Source organism: Cherax quadricarinatus, chromosome 44, assembly GCF_038502225.1.
Source record: "Cherax quadricarinatus isolate ZL_2023a chromosome 44, ASM3850222v1, whole genome shotgun sequence".
Lineage (NCBI taxonomy): Eukaryota > Metazoa > Arthropoda > Malacostraca > Decapoda > Parastacidae > Cherax > Cherax quadricarinatus.
The window spans coordinates 5,216,807-5,235,212 of NC_091335.1; the positions used below are offsets into that span (position 1 = coordinate 5,216,807).

Below are 18,406 nucleotides of genomic sequence, written 5' to 3' on the forward strand. Positions count from 1 at the left end.
ACACTGAAAAAACCTGTACAATATATAAAGTAAGTTTATCTACATACAGAAATACATAAACACAATTACACAAATTATGATACATAGTAACATGTGTAAATTGCCTATCATACCCCAAAAAAGTCAGTGATTTATTTCTATTAGGGTCCTTGTATCCCACTCATACAAATTCACTGTATACATGACTAAAAGAAATAAGTAACTAGCACTCGACTTGGGCTAAAACTGTAACTATACACATAGTTTGACAATACTAGCAAGACTGGCAACCCGGAGTGACTAGTGAGGGACGTTCAGTGTTGCTGGTGCTGAGGGTTGAGTGCTGGCTACACAGCCGTCGTGTGAGGACATCTTTACTATCATCCTCCTCTGATTTACCTCTCCAGCCATCACAGATCAGCTGCTCTATAACATTACAGAGTTGGCGCTAATAAGGGTACTCGCTGGACAAATAAGTGATGTGAGGAGTTGGTTTACTAGTGAGTGGAGTGTGCTGTAACAGGTGGTTGAAGTGGCCTTCTGGAGGCGTATCTTGCCACTCTACGCATGTGTGTAAGGGATTCCCAACACTATGTTCATTCATAATAAGGTAAGTGCTGGATACCACCAGCTGTTTCCCTCTAATATTCCATATCACACCATACTGGTTTACATTATGGTAGTTTTGATAAGGACCTGCCTTGTATGGGCCAGTAGGCCTTCTGCAGTGTTCCTCCATTCTTACGTTCATTGATTTGTGTTGATGTACCTTATGTCTTGATAGACCATTGTTTTTTGTAAGTATTTATAACTTTTTTCCTATTATGTAGCCATTTAAAGGCAGTGTTATCATGCCCGTCAAGGTTTATTGAATATGACGAGTATTTCCCCACAATAATGATAAAATAATGAAATATAATAAAAACTAATAATAAAAAATAGTAAAATTGAAAAATATTTTATAATTACCGTAGGTTAAACAGTAATAATGCTATTAAAAAATATATACATTCTGTCCCAGCACTAAGTACAAAATAGTTTGCATATGGTAAAAAAAAAAAAGGCAGGGAAAAAAATCATCCATAGTATTAAATTGTCAAAAAATCATAAATGTAATGAAAAAAAGTTGCCTTTAATCCTTAACACCTATTAATTTAGGGGGGGGTCATAATTTAAAAAAAAAAACATTTACTGGCTGTTTACACCCAGAAGTCTCCTCAAAGGAGGTTCCTTGACGCTGGTGATGGGCTCTTGATCTAGGGAACTGGATCTATGCTACAGTTCCCTGAATGCCTTCCATCCTCCCTACAGGCGCAGTATAATCCTACTGGTTTAACGCTCCCCCTTGATTATAATATACCTCAGAATTGCAAGCACCACTCTGTGACTGCCCATATCTGATATTTTACAAGGTTAAAACTAGCAAGTTTATCTAGGTACAGGTACACACAAATGTTTACACAAATTATTATAGTAACATAAATGATCAAGGAAACCCCCTCCCCCCCAAAAAAAAAAAAAAAAACTTTTTTTTCCTCGTGTTCTTTCATAGTAGGACAATTTTTTCTGTCATGCTCCATCAAACAAGATGTTTTTGTTTTTATTTACATTATGACAGTATGGTTTAACCCTGACCATGACACAGGATAATTATTATTCTCCATCGCCCAGGATAATTTATCATTCGCTAATAAACGGGGTGATATTTTTCGTTGTAAACCACACAATTATCATTATTCTCCAGTACACACCCTGGTTTCCATTCTCCAGTACACACCCTGGTTTCCATTCTCCAGTACACACCCTGGTTTCCATTCTCCAGTACACACCCTGGTTTCCATTCTCCAGTACACACCCTGGTTTCCATTCTCCAGTACACACCCTGGTTTCCATTCTCCAGTACACACCCTGGTTTCCATTCTCCAGTACACACCCTGGTTTCCATTCTCCAGTACACACCCTGGTTTCCATTCTCCAGTACACACCCTGGTTTCCATTCCCAGTACACACCCTGTACACACCCCTGGTTTCCATTCTCCAGTACACAGGATGTACACACCCTGATGTCCACCCTGGTTTCCATTCTCCAGTACACACCCTGTCCATTCTCCAGTACCACAGTACACACCCTGGTTTCCATTCTCCAGTACACACCCTGGTTTCCATTCTCCAGTACACACCCTGGTTTCCATTCTCCAGTACACACCCTGGTTTCCATTCTCCAGTACACAGGATGGATGTCCTTCCGCACGTCATACCACAGGATTGTTTGTCATACGTCATACCACAGGATGGTTTTTGTCATACGTCATACTACAGGATGGTTTTTGTCATGCGTCATACTACAGGATGGTTTTTGTCATGCGTCATACTACAGGATGGTTTTTGTCATGCGTCATACTACAGGATGGTTTTTGTCATGCGTCATACTACAGGATCATATACTACAGGATGGTTTTTGTCATATACTACAGTCATACGTCATATCACAGGATGGTTTTTGTCATACGTCATACTACAGGATGGTTTTTGTCATACGTCATATCACAGGATGGTTTTTGTCATACGTCATACCACAGGATGGTTTTTGTCATGCGTCATACCACAGGATGGTTTTTGTCATGCGTCATACCACAGGATGGTTTTTGTCATGCGTCATACCACAGGATGGTTTTTGTCATGCGTCATACCACAGGATGGTTTTTGTCATGCGTCATACCACAGGATGGTTTTTGTCATGCGTCATACCACAGGATGGTTTTTTGTCATGCGTCATGCGACAGGATGGTTTTTCTGTCATACGTCATACCAGAGGATGGTTTTTCTGTCATACGTCATACCAGAGGATGGTTTTTCTGTCATACGTCATACCACAGGATGGTTTTTCTGTCATACGTCATACCACAAGATGGTTTTTGTCATGCGTCATGCGACAGGATGGTTTTTGTCATACGTCATACCACAGGATGGTTTTCCTGGCATACACCATCATACAGGATAGCTTTCCTGTCATATGCCATCACACAAGATGGTTATCCTATGATACTCCATCACGTAGAATGGTTTTCCCGTATACTCCATCACACTTATGTCTTTCCCTATCATTTTCCTGGACGTATTAAAGTTCACGTTGAATGTAAACTGATACATGATGCAACTCGCTCATTAGTAGGCTCGGCAAACTGCTGTCTTAGAGGAGTGTCGCTGCATTGCTAATACCTGTATTCGTCAACGACAAAACCTAATAATAATAATGATCTTTTATGTCTACAAGTACATGACACGGCTAATATAGACCATAGGTGACATCAGTGACGTACTATACAAAACTCGCCTGGTTATGCAGAGCATTTCGGTCAACTTGGGTTAATTTTGGCCCCAGGATGCGACCTACATCAGTCGACTAACACCCAGGTACCTGCTTACTGCTAGGTGAACATGGACAGCAGGTGTCTTGAGGAAACTTGTCCCAATGTTTCCACACGTACAGGGGATCGAACCACGGAGCTTCGAATGTAGGTACTGTCCTGAAGCCTAGGCTATATTGTTATCCTAGCCGTGGACACAATTTAAGAAGCCTATCCTATGTGCCTCGTTAATAATTCCGGAACAAAATAATAAAAATATTGATGCAGTTCACAGGTTACAAGGTAGGTATTTTAACATGTCTTTCTCCCTTCAGGCGAGGACTGTTTTGATGCCGGTGAAGGACTGTTGATAAAAGGAACTGGAGACATCCCGTCCTGTTTTGGATCGACTGTCTTTCATTCCTCAGTCGGCCCTACGCATTTAGTACTGTGTGTCGTTAGTGTTAAATGTTACAGTGGCGAATGTAGAATGTAGCAACAGTCGATTTAGAATCTTATAGAGCTCAGTTGTGCCACAGTGATCAATATAGTGGTCACTGCAGGGCCAGATTAAGGCATGGGCTTTAATTAAGAGCTGCCGCCCAGAGGCCTCGGCCACTGGGGGGGGGGCTGCCGCCCAGAGGCCTCGGCCACTGGGGGGCTGCCGCCCAGAGGCCTCGGCCACTGGGGGGCTGCCGCCCAGAGGCCTCGGCCCCTGGGGGGCTGCCGCCCAGAGGCCTCGGCCCCTGGGGGGCTGCCGCCCAGAGGCCTCGGCCCCTGGGGGGCTGCCGCCCAGAGGCCTCGGCCACTGGGGGGCTGCCGCCCAGGAGCCTCGGCCAGTGGGGGGCTGCCGCCCTGGGGCCTCGGCCAGTGGGGCTGCCGCCCTGGGGCCTCGGCCAGTGGGGCTGCCGCCCTGGGGCCTCGGCCAGTGGGGGGCTGCCGCCCTGGGGCCTCGGCCAGTGGGGCTGCCGCCCAGGAGCCTCGGCCACCTGGAAGACCCAGAAATGCTCGTAACTTACAATTTACTGATTTTTCGAGAAATTTGTTTCCAAGAAATTACGCGAAGCAAAAGTTTGAATTTTATTTGTGATTAGCCTTGTAAAAATAAATTTAACGTTTCTTTAACATTTTTCCCTCTTGAAAATATCAATGGGAGCCTCACAGTAATTGTAGCCCAGCAGGGGCCAACAAAATGTTACTTCGGCTCTGGGTCGCTATAGCGTCAGCTTCGTGAAGACGACATTATCTGGTGTTGTGGTGACACCAATCATGTGACTGTCTCGGGATAATACTAGTATATCATTGTTCCCATCATGGGAGCCAGCAGTTCCAGCGAAGGGCTCTTGTCCCAAGGAATTAGAGCTATCCTCTTCACCTTACTGGTATCAAACTTGATATCCTTCCATTCCCCAGGCGCTGTGTGACCCCTGCGGTTTTAACGCTTCTTGAACACAGTCGTTGTTCACAGCATTAACACCAAGGTTGATGATACGTAATCAGGTGACATAAATTGTCCTTTATGGTAAAACACGGAGAAATGAAATTGGAAAAGTGGACTTGGGGTAACAGAGACGCCAGTTACTTCATATATTCTGACTACATGGTTTCTCAGAACTGGAAGATCAAGGAGCAAGAGCCGAGACGTTTTGTTGTGGCACTTTCCAGTGTTTGCCTCCACCAGTGTTGTACCTGTGATGCCTCCCACCAGTGTTGTACCTGTGATGCTTCCCACCAGTGTTGTACCTGTGATGCTTCCCACCAGTGTTGTACCTGTGATGCCTCCCACCAGTGTTGTACCTGTGATGCCTCCCACCAGTGTTGTACCTGTGATGCCTCCCACCAGTGTTGTACCTGTGATGCCTCCCACCAGTGTTGTACCTGTGATGCCTCCCACCAGTGTTGTACCTGTGATGCCTCCCACCAGTGTTGTACCTGTGATGCCTCCCACCAGTGTTGTACCTGTGATGCCTCCCACTAGTGTTGTACCTGTGATGCTTCCCACCAGTGTTGTACCTGTGATGCCTCCCACCAGTGTTGTACCTGTGATGCCTCCCACCAGTGTTGTACCTGTGTTGCCTCCCACCAGTGTTGTACCTGTGATGCCTCCCACCAGTGTTGTACCTGTGATGCCTCCCACCAGTGTTGTACCTGTGATGCCTCCCACCAGTGTTGTACCTGTGATGCCTCCCACCAGTGTTGTACCTGTGATGCCTCCCACCAGTGTTGTACCTGTGTTGCCTCCCACCAGTGTTGTACCTGTGATGCCTCCCACCAGTGTTGTACCTGTGATGCCTCCCACCAGTGTTGTACCTGTGATGCCTCCCACCAGTGTTGTACCTGTGATGCCTCCCACCAGTGTTGTACCTGTGATGCCTCCCACCAGTGTTGTACCTGTGATGCCTCCCACCAGTGTTGTACCTGTGATGCCTCCCACCAGTGTTGTACCTGTGATGCCTCCCACCAGTGTTGTACCTGTGATGCCTCCCACCAGTGTTGTACCTGTGATGCCTCCCACCAGTGTTGTACCTGTGATGCCTCCCACCAGTGTTGTACCTGTGATGCCTCCCACCAGTGTTGTACCTGTGATGCCTCCCACCAGTGTTGTACCTGTGATGCCTCCCACCATTGTACCTGTGATGCCTCCCACCAGTGTTGTACCTGTGATGCCTCCCACCAGTGTTGTACCTGTGATGCCTCCCACCAGTGTTGTACCTGTGATGCCTCCCACCAGTGTTGTACCTGTGATGCCTCCCACCAGTGTTGTACCTGTGATGCCTCCCACCAGTGTTGTACCTGTGATGCTTCCCACCAGTGTTGTACCTGTGATGCTTCCCACCAGTGTTGTACCTGTGATGCTTCCCACCAGTGTTGTACCTGTGATGCTTCCCACCAGTGTTGTACCTGTGATGCTTCCCACCAGTGTTGTACCTGTGATGCCTCCCACCAGTGTTGTACCTGTGATGCCTCCCACCAGTGTTGTACCTGTGATGCCTCCCACCATTGTACCTGTGATGCCTCCCACCAGTGTTGTACCTGTGATGCCTCCCACCAGTGTTGTACCTGTGATGCCTCCCACCAGTGTTGTACCTGTGATGCTTCCCACCAGTGTTGTACCTGTGATGCTTCCCACCTGTGTTGTACCTGTGATGCTTCCCACCTGTGTTGTACCTGTGTTGCCTCCCACCAGTGTTGTACCTGTGTTGCCTCCCACCAGTGTTGTACATGTGTTGCCTCCCACCAGTGTTGTACACGTGTTGCTTCCCACCAGTGTTGTACCTGTGTTGCTTCCCACCAGTGTTGTACCTGTGATGCCTCCCACCAGTGTTGTACCTGTGATACCTCTCACCAGTGTTGTACCTGTGATGCCTCCCACCAGTGTTGTACCTGTGATGCCTCCCACCAATATTGTACCTGTGATGCCTCCCACCAGTGTTGTACCTGTGATGCCTCCCACCAATATTGTACCTGTGATGCCTCCCACCAGTGTTGTACCTGTGATGCCTCCCACCAATGTTGTACCTGTGATGCCTCCCACCAATGTTGTACCTGTGATGCCTCCCACCAGTGTTGTACCTGTGATGCCTCCCACCAGTGTTGTACCTGTGATACCTCCCACCAATATTGTACCTGTGATACCTCCCACCAGTGTTGTACCTGTGATGCTTCCCACCAGTGTTGTACCTGTGATACCTCCCACCAATATTGTACCTGTGATACCTCCCACCAGTGTTGTACATGTGTTACCTCCCACCAGTGTTGTACATGTGTTGCCTCCCACCAGTGTTGTACCTCTGTTGCCTCCCACCAGTGTTGTACCTCTGTTGCCTCCCACCAGTGTTGTACCTCTGTTGCCTCCCACCAGTGTTGTACCTCTGTTGCCTCCCATCAGTGTTGTACCTGTTGCCTCCCACCAGTGTTGTACCTCTGTTGCCTCCCACCAGTGTTGTACCTGTGTTGCCTCCCACCAGTGTTGTACCTGTGTTGCCTCCCACCAGTGTTGTACCTCTGTTGCCTCCCACCAGTGTTGTACCTCTGTTGCCTCCCACCAGTGTTGTACCTGTGTTGCCTCCCACCAGTGTTGTACCTGTGTTGCCTCCCACCAGTGTTGTACCTGTGTTGCCTCCCACCAGTGTTGTACCTGTGTTGCCTCCCACCAGTGTTGTACCTCTGTTGCCTCCCACCAGTGTTGTACCTGTGTTGCCTCCCACCAGTGTTGTACCTCTGTTGCCTCCCACCAGTGTTGTACCTGTGTTGCCTCCCACCAGTGTTGTACATGTGTTGCCTCCCACCAGTGTTGTACATGTGTTGCCTCCCACCAGTGTTGTACCTCTGTTGCCTCCCACCAATATTGTACCTGTGATGCCTCCCACCAGTGTTGTACATGTGTTGCCTCCCACCAGTGTTGTACATGTGTTGCCTCCCACCAGTGTTGTACCTGTGTTGCCTCCCACCAGTGTTGTACCAGTGTTGTACCTGTGTTGCCTCCCACCAGTGTTGTACATGTGTTGCCTCCCACCAGTGTTGTACATGTGTTGCCACATGTACAAAACGGATGCTGTGACTGGTACATGACGGTTTCTAACCGTAACACCTTGTTGAGTCAAGACTGCGTGCACTCGCTGAACACAATACTAATATACACGCTTGGAATTTCTTTTCTTCACCATCTGTAGATTTTCTCTTCATAATACACCGTGTAGAACCACAAAAAAAATATTAAATGGAAAACCTGAGATGCGTCTGCAAAGGATGAACTTTATTTTCCAGGGAACTGGTGTGTGTGTGTGTGTGTGTGTGTGTGTGTGTGTGTGTGTGTGTGTGTGTGTGTGTGTGTGTGTGTGTGTGTGTGTGTGTGTGTGTGTGTGTGTGTGTGTGCGCGTGTGTGCGCGTGTGCGTGTGTGTTTACCTATTTGTGGTTGCAGTGGTCGATTCACAGCTCCTAGCCCCGCCTCTTTGGCCGCTACTTAGGTCCACTCTCTCCCTGCTTCGTGAACGAAGAGGCGGGGCCAGGAGCTGTGACTCGCCCCCTGCAACCACAAATACGTGAGTACAGGGGGAGAATGGAGCAGAATAGGATAACTAAAAGGGCATTTAACTCTTGGGTGGAAGGAAGGGGGGGGGGGTCCCCGGAAGGGTTGGAGGGAGGCGGTGAGGGAAGCTGTGAGTGTGCTATAGACTTGGACAGTTTATTTTTCTTATAACCCGGCAATTAACAAAATGGTTGTAGCTCTGACCATAATTTTTAAAGGGGTGGACCGGTAAGCCAGCGGAAGGCCTCGGTCAGATGACCAAAACCTCCAGCGGCGGGTCATCATCTAAGACCCTCGTCAGGAAACACATCCTGTTTCCTGACGAACCTTGCCTAACCTAACCCATGACCCGGCGTACTGCTGGACTGTGAACAAGGTAACATTTATGAAGGTATTCGGAGGAAACCGATTAACCAAATCTCGAGTCCTAGAGGTGAGAGGAACAGTGCTTGTACTCTAAAGGAGGGAAGAGGAGGAGGATGTAGATCAGAAAGTGGAAACATACGGCACTAAGTCTACAAGTGGTGAAAGAGACATTTGTAAAGAGGAACAATGTTTCGCCCGTGGATAAGGCTTCTTAAGCTGATGTGAATGACTAAAGAAGTCTGTTCACTCATTAAAACTCCTTTCTGCAATTCTTTTTCACCAGTTAGGAAGGTTTGAAGTGTGATTTAGGCACACTTCTGACAAGACGAAGATTGATTAATGGTGAATGTGGTTTCCTCTATTTTGGGGGAGGGTCACCCTACCTCGGTGGGAGACAGCTGGTGTGTTTGAAGAAAAATATATATCCTGTATGCACCAAGAGCAGCTGTGTATATATGCTTGAAGGAGCGTATATCTCAGTATGTATACACAATATTTATAGAGAGGTGTATGTCTGTATGTACACGGAGTATACCTTAATCCCTTTTAAATGATTATTCTTGACTGGTGTTGAACAAATGACATGCGCCTTAATGTCTTGGTAGTAGTTAATTCAATTAACCAACCATCATGTATACGCCTAAAAGTTTAACAGTCTCTACATTTGGAATTAAAATATACTTAAGTGGTGGTATAAAATCTTGATTTTTAAACGTAATAACGCCCAATACTTTACACACAGTCTACGAATGATCATGGGCATTTCGTTGTGCATAATAAACTATAATCCCCATTTCAAACATTAATTCCAATTAAGCCAGTAACCAACTAGTTAGGAGAGATTAAATTACTACGTCAGTCATTGCCATGAGCGTCAGAGTGAAAGTGCAACAGTCAGGAAATACCACCACCACTACCATTACCACAATTACCACCATTACTAGCAACATCTCCGCCGCCACTACCACTTGATATAATATCAAGATAACTTTACACCTTAGTTATATCCCTCCTGAACACTTTCGATCAAGGACCGTGCGAGTGTGCTAGGGTTACCGTATATGAATTATCAAAATAGACTGGAGAGGGAGGAAGAGGTGGTGGTATCTACCAACTCTTGCGGTGATAATCTTTTATATTATACACTGTATATTACATCTGTATATTATGTATTTTAAACAAAATATACAGAATCCAAATGTCCGACTCATTTCTCAAGAACGTCAACATAAATCCGGATATCTGATTCTGCATTTAAGAATGTACACAACATTAGAAGACAAGAACCAAGGAAAGGATAATATAGACTTTAAAAATACCGAACGGATAGGAATAGGCTGTTCGAGGGGCGGGAAACAGATACACAAGGGCACGGCCTGGTAGTTAAATGTACAAATGAGTCGCAGGGCTGTTTAGAAATGTTTCTTCCACCTCTGATTAAACAGGACCTGGATAGCGAAATGGTAAATACGACAGAGCTCACGAAGCCAGAAAGGAGTGAACCCAGTAGAAGCCAATTGCTGGCAACATACTGAACCTGGACATCTGGTTCAGTGCTAAAGAACGTAAACACAACGTACGAAATTCGAATATTGAATTCGGCTCCCAAGAACGTAGAAAACATATTACTGAAGCTGGAAGCTCTGTGCCGGCAGCTACCGGCAACACATGCAGCCTGGCTTACTAGTGACCAGCGGTAGTTAGCGAGGGAGGGGTACCTACGTACCTGGGCAGCTGTGAACAACTGTACTAAACCATATATATGGTAAATACAAAAAACTCCTGGAAACATTGTGAAGAAGCGAGCTGGTGTTGGCCTTGTGGTGGTGTACAGACATCTTGCTCTCTCCTGCACTCAGCCTCACTGATAAATGCCTCTCCCTGGGACGCTTGTCCTCATCATACACTGCCCGCTGGGCACATCATACTTTCCCCCGAGACGCTTGTCCTCATCATACACTGCCAGCTAGGCACATCATACTTTCCCCCGAGACGCTTGTCCTCATCATACACTGCCAGCTGGGCACATCATACTTTCCCCGAGACACTTGCCCTCATCATACACTGCCAGCTAGGCACATCATACTTTCCCCGAGACGCTTGCCCTCATCATACACTGCCAGCTAGGCACATCATACTTTCCCCGAGACGCTTGTCCTCATACACTGCCAGCTGGGCACATCATACTTTCCCCGAGACGCTTGTCCTCATACACTGCCAGCTGGGCACATCATACTTTCCCCGAGACACTTGCCCTCATCATACACTGCCAGCTAGGCACATCATACTTTCCCCGAGACGCTTGTCCTCATACACTGCCAGCTGGGCACATCATACTTTCCCCGAGACGCTTGTCCTCATACACTGCCAGCTGGGCACATCATACTTTCCCCGAGACACTTGCCCTCATCATACACTGCCAGCTAGGCACATCATACTTTCCCCGAGACGCTTGCCCTCATCATACACTGCCAGCTAGGCACATCATACTTTCCCCGAGACGCTTGTCCTCATCATACACTGCCAGCTAGGCACATCATACTTTCCCCGAGACGCTTGTCCTCATCATACACTGCCAGCTGGGCACATCATACTTTCCCCGAGACGCTTGTCCTCATCATACACTGCCAGCTAGGCACATCATACTTTCCCCGAGACGCTTGTCCTCGTCATACACTGCCAGCTGGGCACATCATACTTTCCCCCGAGACGCTTGTCCTCATCATACACTGTGTCAGCATAGTTGCTGATCCCTGTGTTATATAGCATAGCATATTAGTATCATACACAAAGTCACAGGCCTACAAGGGATCTCCTATCTAAAGCACATGGATGATACTAATATGCTATGCTATATAACACAGGGATCAGCAACTATGCTGACAACTGCTCAGTGGGCACATCATACTTTCCCCCGAGACGCTTGTCCTCATCATACACTGCTCAGTGGGCACATCATTCCACGTGACGCTTCTCATACTCTGCTTACTCGACACATTCTCTCCCTGGGAATGATACGGAATGAACTAGACGCGGTGGAGGTCTCTTAACTGCAGCTTCCAGAGCAGGTATGACAAAGCTCTGGAAGTTGAGTCCAGATCTCAGTAAAACTAACCCAAGAGTACATCCTGGATACATGCAGAGGGCATATACACAGAAAGGTGTATTTCTCTCGGATACCTCCTGCAGGAGGTATTTGATCAGGCAAGTTGTGATGGTTGTTTTTATTTGCAGACAGCAATAGCCTGGCTGCTCGCCACCACAGAAGGGAAACTTAGCCTCAGTCCTGGCTACGAAAAAGAAACAAAATCTGGAAATCGGTTACAGGTATGTGTGATGGTACAGTGGACAAAAACCACGTTAATGGTGAACAGTACTGCTGCCTCACTCTTGGGAAAGTACAACGATCATGCAGATTTCAACGTTTCCTGGGATAACTACCTCACTGCCAGACGTGTAGCGGCAGTATTTTTCTGTTAATGGTTAAATGTACATTTTTTATAGGCTTATGCACCCAACTAAAACCTAGCCTAAAGAAAATATGCTAAATTTTACGTGGTGCGTTCTGAAACTCGCCTTAGAAACTACCTAAGAAAATTAACTAGGTAGAATGAGGATAGGATAGTGTGGATAGGGGCCCAGGGTCAGCCCGAGGATAGGGGCCCAGGGTCAGCCCGAGGATAGGGGCCCAGGGTCAGCCCGAGGATAGAGGCCCAGGGTCAGCCCGAGGATAGAGGCCCAGGGTCAGCCCGAGGATAGAGGCCCAGGGTCAGCCCGAGGATAGGGGCCCAGGGTCAGCCCGAGGATAGAGGCCCAGGGTCAGCCCGAGGATAGGGGCCCAGGGTCAGCCCGAGGATAGAGGCCCAGGGTCAGCCCGAGGATAGGGGCCCAGGGTCAGCCCGAGGATAGAGGCCCAGGGTCAGCCCGAGGATAGGGGCCCAGGGTCATCCCGAGGATAGGGGCCCAGGGTCAGCCCGAGGATAGGGGCCCAGGGTCAGCCCGAGGATCGAGGCCCAGGGTCAGCCCGAGGATCGAGGCCCAGGGTCAGCCCGAGGATCGAGGCCCAGGGTCAGCCCGAGGATCGAGGCCCAGGGTCAGCCCGAGGATCGAGGCCCAGGGTCAGCCCGAGGATCGAGGCCCAGGGTCAGCCCGAGGATAGAGGCCCAGGGTCAGCCCGAGGATAGAGGCCCAGGGTCAGCCCGAGGATAGGGGCCCAGGGTCAGCCCGAGGATAGGGGCCCAGGGTCAGCCCGAGGATAGAGGCCCTGGGTCAGCCCGAGGATAGAGGCCCTGGGTCAGCCCTTGCAGCCTTCCACAGCAACATCCTCGTGGATACCTGCCTCTTCAGAATAGGCTTCATGCGTCACGAGGCTATGTAAAAAAACATGTGGGAATTCCATTTGTGTGCGTGTATGTTTTACCTGAATATTCAGTCATCACCCCCCAGTTCCAGACCAGGCCTCCTGGTTAATGGCCTTATAACCAAGGTTGTTGGTGCTTGCCGCAAGGATTCCAAAGTATGCACCACAGCCTAGGAACTAGAACAACTTATCCAGTTCCCTCTTGAAGACAGCAAGGAGTCTTCTGGTAGTTTTCCCTTATGTGTGAAGAGTGATGGGAAGTCATGGTTCCACTTGCACTTATTGACTTGTATCTCATTTTTTCTTTGCTCTGTTGCCTTTCATTGGTGACATGACACCATTGCTCAGCCTCTTGCTCTCGTAGGAGTGATATCGGTGTGCAGATTTGGGACCAAGTCTTCCATGTGTCAGTTTTGTGTCTTTATCGCCTACATTCCAGATTTGGGACCAATCCCTCTAATTTTCCAGATGTCAATTTTGTATATTTATCGCCTATGTTCTAGGGAATACAGCTCAAAGGCCTACAGGCATTCCTAATAATTTAGGTGATTGATGACTTATCTGTGCCTTCTCCAGGTCTGCGATTTCGCTTGACTTAAAGAAGACTTTATATGCAGCAGTATTCTAGTCCAGAGAGAACAAATGACTTAGAGTATCATTACTGGCTTGGTATCTCTTCTTTTGAAAGTTATGGTTATTAATGTTAAGTTTAATAGGTATTATTATAGGTATAGTGGGTAGAGATAGCTACACAGGCTGGAGGCTGTGGTGCCCTGACCAGCATTGTATCCAGAATTAATCAGTTGGGGCAGCAATGTCACCGCTGCTTGTGCAAGACACACACACACACACACACACACACACACACACACACACACACACACACACACACACACACACACACACACACACACACACACACGTACGTCAATTATTTTTACATTTAAGTAGGCGTGAACGCGGTTCTCTTCAGCATTGAATTTAGACGTAATTCGCTGATTATATTCTGCGTATGCAGTATTGTACACACTAGGGAAGATTTAAACCACACGTGTGTAGGTCGTAGCCTCGGCACTGTCTCGAAGGAACTGGAAACATCATTCACCCATGAAGGACAAACTTGTCTATTTGATATTCTAACATTAATGCCCTCCACACTCTTGGTCCTCTCGTGTGTATTACACGATACTATACTTCAAGTGTATTTTTAGAGATGTTGCACTGCAGGTTTAGTTTTTTTAATCATAATTCAATGTTACTCAGTCGTGATTTGTATGCAAGGGAGGTAAGTTTGGGGAAGCTCGGGTGGCAGTCAGTGTAGTCATAGTTTAGTTATGAAGATTAGCGTCTGACTGGTCAAAATCCACATTGGCTTACCCGGCTCAGGCCCGCGGCACCCGCCTGTCCAGGGATTTTCGTGATATTATATATTGAATATGTATTAACAGGATTTACAAGCTTTGTTTAAATTTTCCAATAATTCTAACTTTATTTACGTAGTGAAATTCTCTGTAATGCGACAGTGAAGTAGTTTCATATACATCCGTATTTTGTAAGATATACGTGGAGTTAGGATGCAGCAGACGTTGTTTGACTTTAATTATACTGTATCGGCGATTCTGTTGAACTCTGCGAGTTGGATCTTCCATGGAGAGACGTGATAACCAAGTTCGGGGATTATAAAATATGGAAGATTGTGTAGTAATGTATAGGCTGCCTGTCTAGTGAAGGCATGTACTGGCTGGCTGCCTGCTTGCCTGACTAGTGAGGGAGTGTACTGGCTCCCTGCCTGTCTAGTGAGGGAGTGTACTGGCTGCCTGCCTGTCTAGTGAGGGAGTGTACTAGCTGGCTACCTTCCTAGTGAAGGAGTGCACTGGCTGGCTCCCTTCCTTCCCAGTGAAGGAGTGCCCTTTGCTGGCTCCCTTCCTTCCCAGTGAAGGAGTGCCCTTTGCTGGCTCCCTTCCCGGTGAAGGAGTGCCCTTTGCTGGCTCCCTTCCTTCCCGGTGAAGGAGTGCCCTTTGCTGGCTCCCTTCCTTCCCGGTGAAGGAGTGCCCTTTGCTGGCTCCCTTCCTTCCCTGTGAAGGAGTGCCCTTTGCTGGCTCCCTTCCTTCCCGGTGAAGGAGTGCCCTTTGCTGGCTCCCTTCCTTCCCGGTGAAGGAGTGCACTTTGCTGGCTCCCTTCCTTCCCGGTGAAGGAGTGCCCTTTGCTGGCTCCCTTCCTTCCCGGTGAAGGAGTGCACTTTGCTGGCTCCCTTCCTTCCCGGTGAAGGAGTGCACTTTGCTGGCTCCCTTCCTTCCCGGTGAAGGAGTGCACTTTGCTGGCTCCCTTCCTTCCCGGTGAAGGAGTGCACTTTGCTGGCTCCCTTCCTTCCCGGTGAAGGAGTGCACTTTGCTGGCTCCCTTCCTTCCCGGTGAAGGAGTGCCCTTTGCTGGCTCCCTTCCTTCCCGGTGAAGGAGTGCACTTTGCTGGCTCCCTTCCTTCCCGGTGAAGGAGTGCACTTTGCTGGCTCCCTTCCTTCCCGGTGAAGGAGTGCACTTTGCTGGCTCCCTTCCTTCCCGGTGAAGGAGTGCCCTTTGCTGGCTCCCTTCCTTCCCGGTGAAGGAGTGCCCTTTGCTGGCTCCCTTCCTTCCCGGTGAAGGAGTGCACTTTGCTGGCTCCCTTCCTTCCCGGTGAAGGAGTGCACTTTGCTGGCTCCCTTCCTTCCCGGTGAAGGAGTGCCCTTTGCTGGCTCCCTTCCTTCCCGGTGAAGGAGTGCACTTTGCTGGCTCCCTTCCTTCCCGGTGAAGGAGTGCCCTTTGCTGGCTCCCTTCCTTCCCGGTGAAGGAGTGCACTTTGCTGGCTCCCTTCCTTCCCGGTGAAGGAGTGCACTTTGCTGGCTCCCTTCCTTCCCGGTGAAGGAGTGCCCTTTGCTGGCTCCCTTCCTTCCCGGTGAAGGAGTGCCCTTTGCTGGCTCCCTTCCTTCCCGGTGAAGGAGTGCCCTTTGCTGGCTCCCTTCCTTCCCGGTGAAGGAGTGCCCTTTGCTGGCTCCCTTCCTTCCCGGTGAAGGAGTGCCCTTTGCTGGCTCCCTTCCTTCCCGGTGAAGGAGTGCCCTTTGCTGGCTCCCTTCCTTCCCGGTGAAGGAGTGCCCTTTGCTGGCTCCCTTCCTTCCCGGTGAAGGAGTGCCCTTTGCTGGCTCCCTTCCTTCCCGGTGAAGGAGTGCCCTTTGCTGGCTCCCTTCCTTCCCGGTGAAGGAGTGCCCTTTGCTGGCTCCCTTCCTTCCCGGTGAAGGAGTGCCCTTTGCTGGCTCCCTTCCTTCCCGGTGAAGGAGTGCCCTTTGCTGGCTCCCTTCCTTCCCGGTGAAGGAGTGCCCTTTGCTGGCTCCCTTCCTTCCCGGTGAAGGAGTGCCCTTTGCTGGCTCCCTTCCTTCCCGGTGAAGGAGTGCCCTTTGCTGGCTCCCTTCCTTCCCGGTGAAGGAGTGCCCTTTGCTGGCTCCCTTCCTTCCCGGTGAAGGAGTGCCCTTTGCTGGCTCCCTTCCTTCCCGGTGAAGGAGTGCCCTTTGCTGGCTCCCTTCCTTCCCGGTGAAGGAGTGCCCTTTGCTGGCTCCCTTCCTTCCCGGTGAAGGAGTGCCCTTTGCTGGCTCCCTTCCTTCCCGGTGAAGGAGTGCCCTTTGCTGGCTCCCTTCCTTCCCGGTGAAGGAGTGCCCTTTGCTGGCTCCCTTCCTTCCCGGTGAAGGAGTGCCCTTTGCTGGCTCCCTTCCTTCCCGGTGAAGGAGTGCCCTTTGCTGGCTCCCTTCCTTCCCGGTGAAGGAGTGCCCTTTGCTGGCTCCCTTCCTTCCCGGTGAAGGAGTGCCCTTTGCTGGCTCCCTTCCTTCCCGGTGAAGGAGTGCCCTTTGCTGGCTCCCTTCCTTCCCGGTGAAGGAGTGCCCTTTGCTGGCTCCCTTCCTTCCCGGTGAAGGAGTGCCCTTTGCTGGCTCCCTTCCTTCCCGGTGAAGGAGTGCCCTTTGCTGGCTCCCTTCCTTCCCGGTGAAGGAGTGCCCTTTGCTGGCTCCCTTCCTTCCCGGTGAAGGAGTGCCCTTTGCTGGCTCCCTTCCTTCCCGGTGAAGGAGTGCCCTTTGCTGGCTCCCTTCCTTCCCGGTGAAGGAGTGCCCTTTGCTGGCTCCCTTCCTTCCCGGTGAAGGAGTGCCCTTTGCTGGCTCCCTTCCTTCCCGGTGAAGGAGTGCCCTTTGCTGGCTCCCGTCCTTCCCGGTGAAGGAGTGCCCTTTGCTGGCTCCCTTCCTTCCCGGTGAAGGAGTGCCCTTTGCTGGCTCCCTTCCTTCCCGGTGAAGGAGTGCCCTTTGCTGGCTCCCTTCCTTCCCGGTGAAGGAGTGCCCTTTGCTGGCTCCCTTCCTTCCCGGTGAAGGAGTGCCCTTTGCTGGCTCCCTTCCTTCCCGGTGAAGGAGTGCCCTTTGCTGGCTCCCTTCCTTCCCGGTGAAGGAGTGCCCTTTGCTGGCTCCCTTCCTTCCCGGTGAAGGAGTGCCCTTTGCTGGCTCCCTTCCTTCCCGGTGAAGGAGTGCCCTTTGCTGGCTCCCTTCCTTCCCGGTGAAGGAGTGCCCTTTGCTGGCTCCCTTCCTTCCCGGTGAAGGAGTGCCCTTTGCTGGCTCCCTTCCTTCCCGGTGAAGGAGTGCCCTTTGCTGGCTCCCTTCCTTCCCGGTGAAGGAGTGCCCTTTGCTGGCTCCCTTCCTTCCCGGTGAAGGAGTGCCCTTTGCTGGCTGCCTTCCTTCCCGGTGAAGGAGTGCACTTTGCTGGCTGCCTTCCTTCCCGGTGAAGGAGTGCACTTTGCTGGCTGCCTTCCTTCCCGGTGAAGGAGTGCACTTTGCTGGCTGCCTTCCTTCCCGGTGAAGGAGTGCACTTTGCTGGCTGCCTTCCTTCCCGGTGAAGGAGTGCACTTTGCTGGCTGCCTTCCTTCCCGGTGAAGGAGTGCACTTTGCTGGCTGCCTTCCTTCCCGGTGAAGGAGTGCACTTTGCTGGCTGCCTTCCTTCCCGGTGAAGGAGTGCACTTTGCTGGCTGCCTTCCTTCCCGGTGAAGGAGTGCACTTTGCTGGCTGCCTTCCTTCCCGGTGAAGGAGTGCACTTTGCTGGCTGCCTTCCTTCCCGGTGAAGGAGTGCACTTTGCTGGCTGCCTTCCTTCCCGGTGAAGGAGTGCACTTTGCTGGCTGCCTTCCTTCCCGGTGAAGGAGTGCACTTTGCTGGCTGCCTTCCTTCCCGGTGAAGGAGTGCACTTTGCTGGCTGCCTTCCTTCCCGGTGAAGGAGTGCACTTTGCTGGCTGCCTTCCTTCCCGGTGAAGGAGTGCCCTTTGCTGGCTGCCT

At 50.1% G+C, this 18,406-nt stretch overlaps 1 protein-coding gene across 1 annotated transcript in view; it reads left to right on the forward strand.

Moving 5' to 3' along the window:
- Window positions 1-272: 272 nt before the first annotated feature.
- LOC128697487 (protein toll) overlaps window positions 273-18,406 on the forward strand; it is a 61,902-nt gene continuing 43,768 nt past the window's right edge. Inside the window, exon 1 of the mRNA XM_053789214.2 lies at window positions 273-589. The gene's annotated coding sequence lies outside the window, so the exon portion shown is untranslated. The remainder of the gene's footprint in view (window positions 590-18,406) is intronic.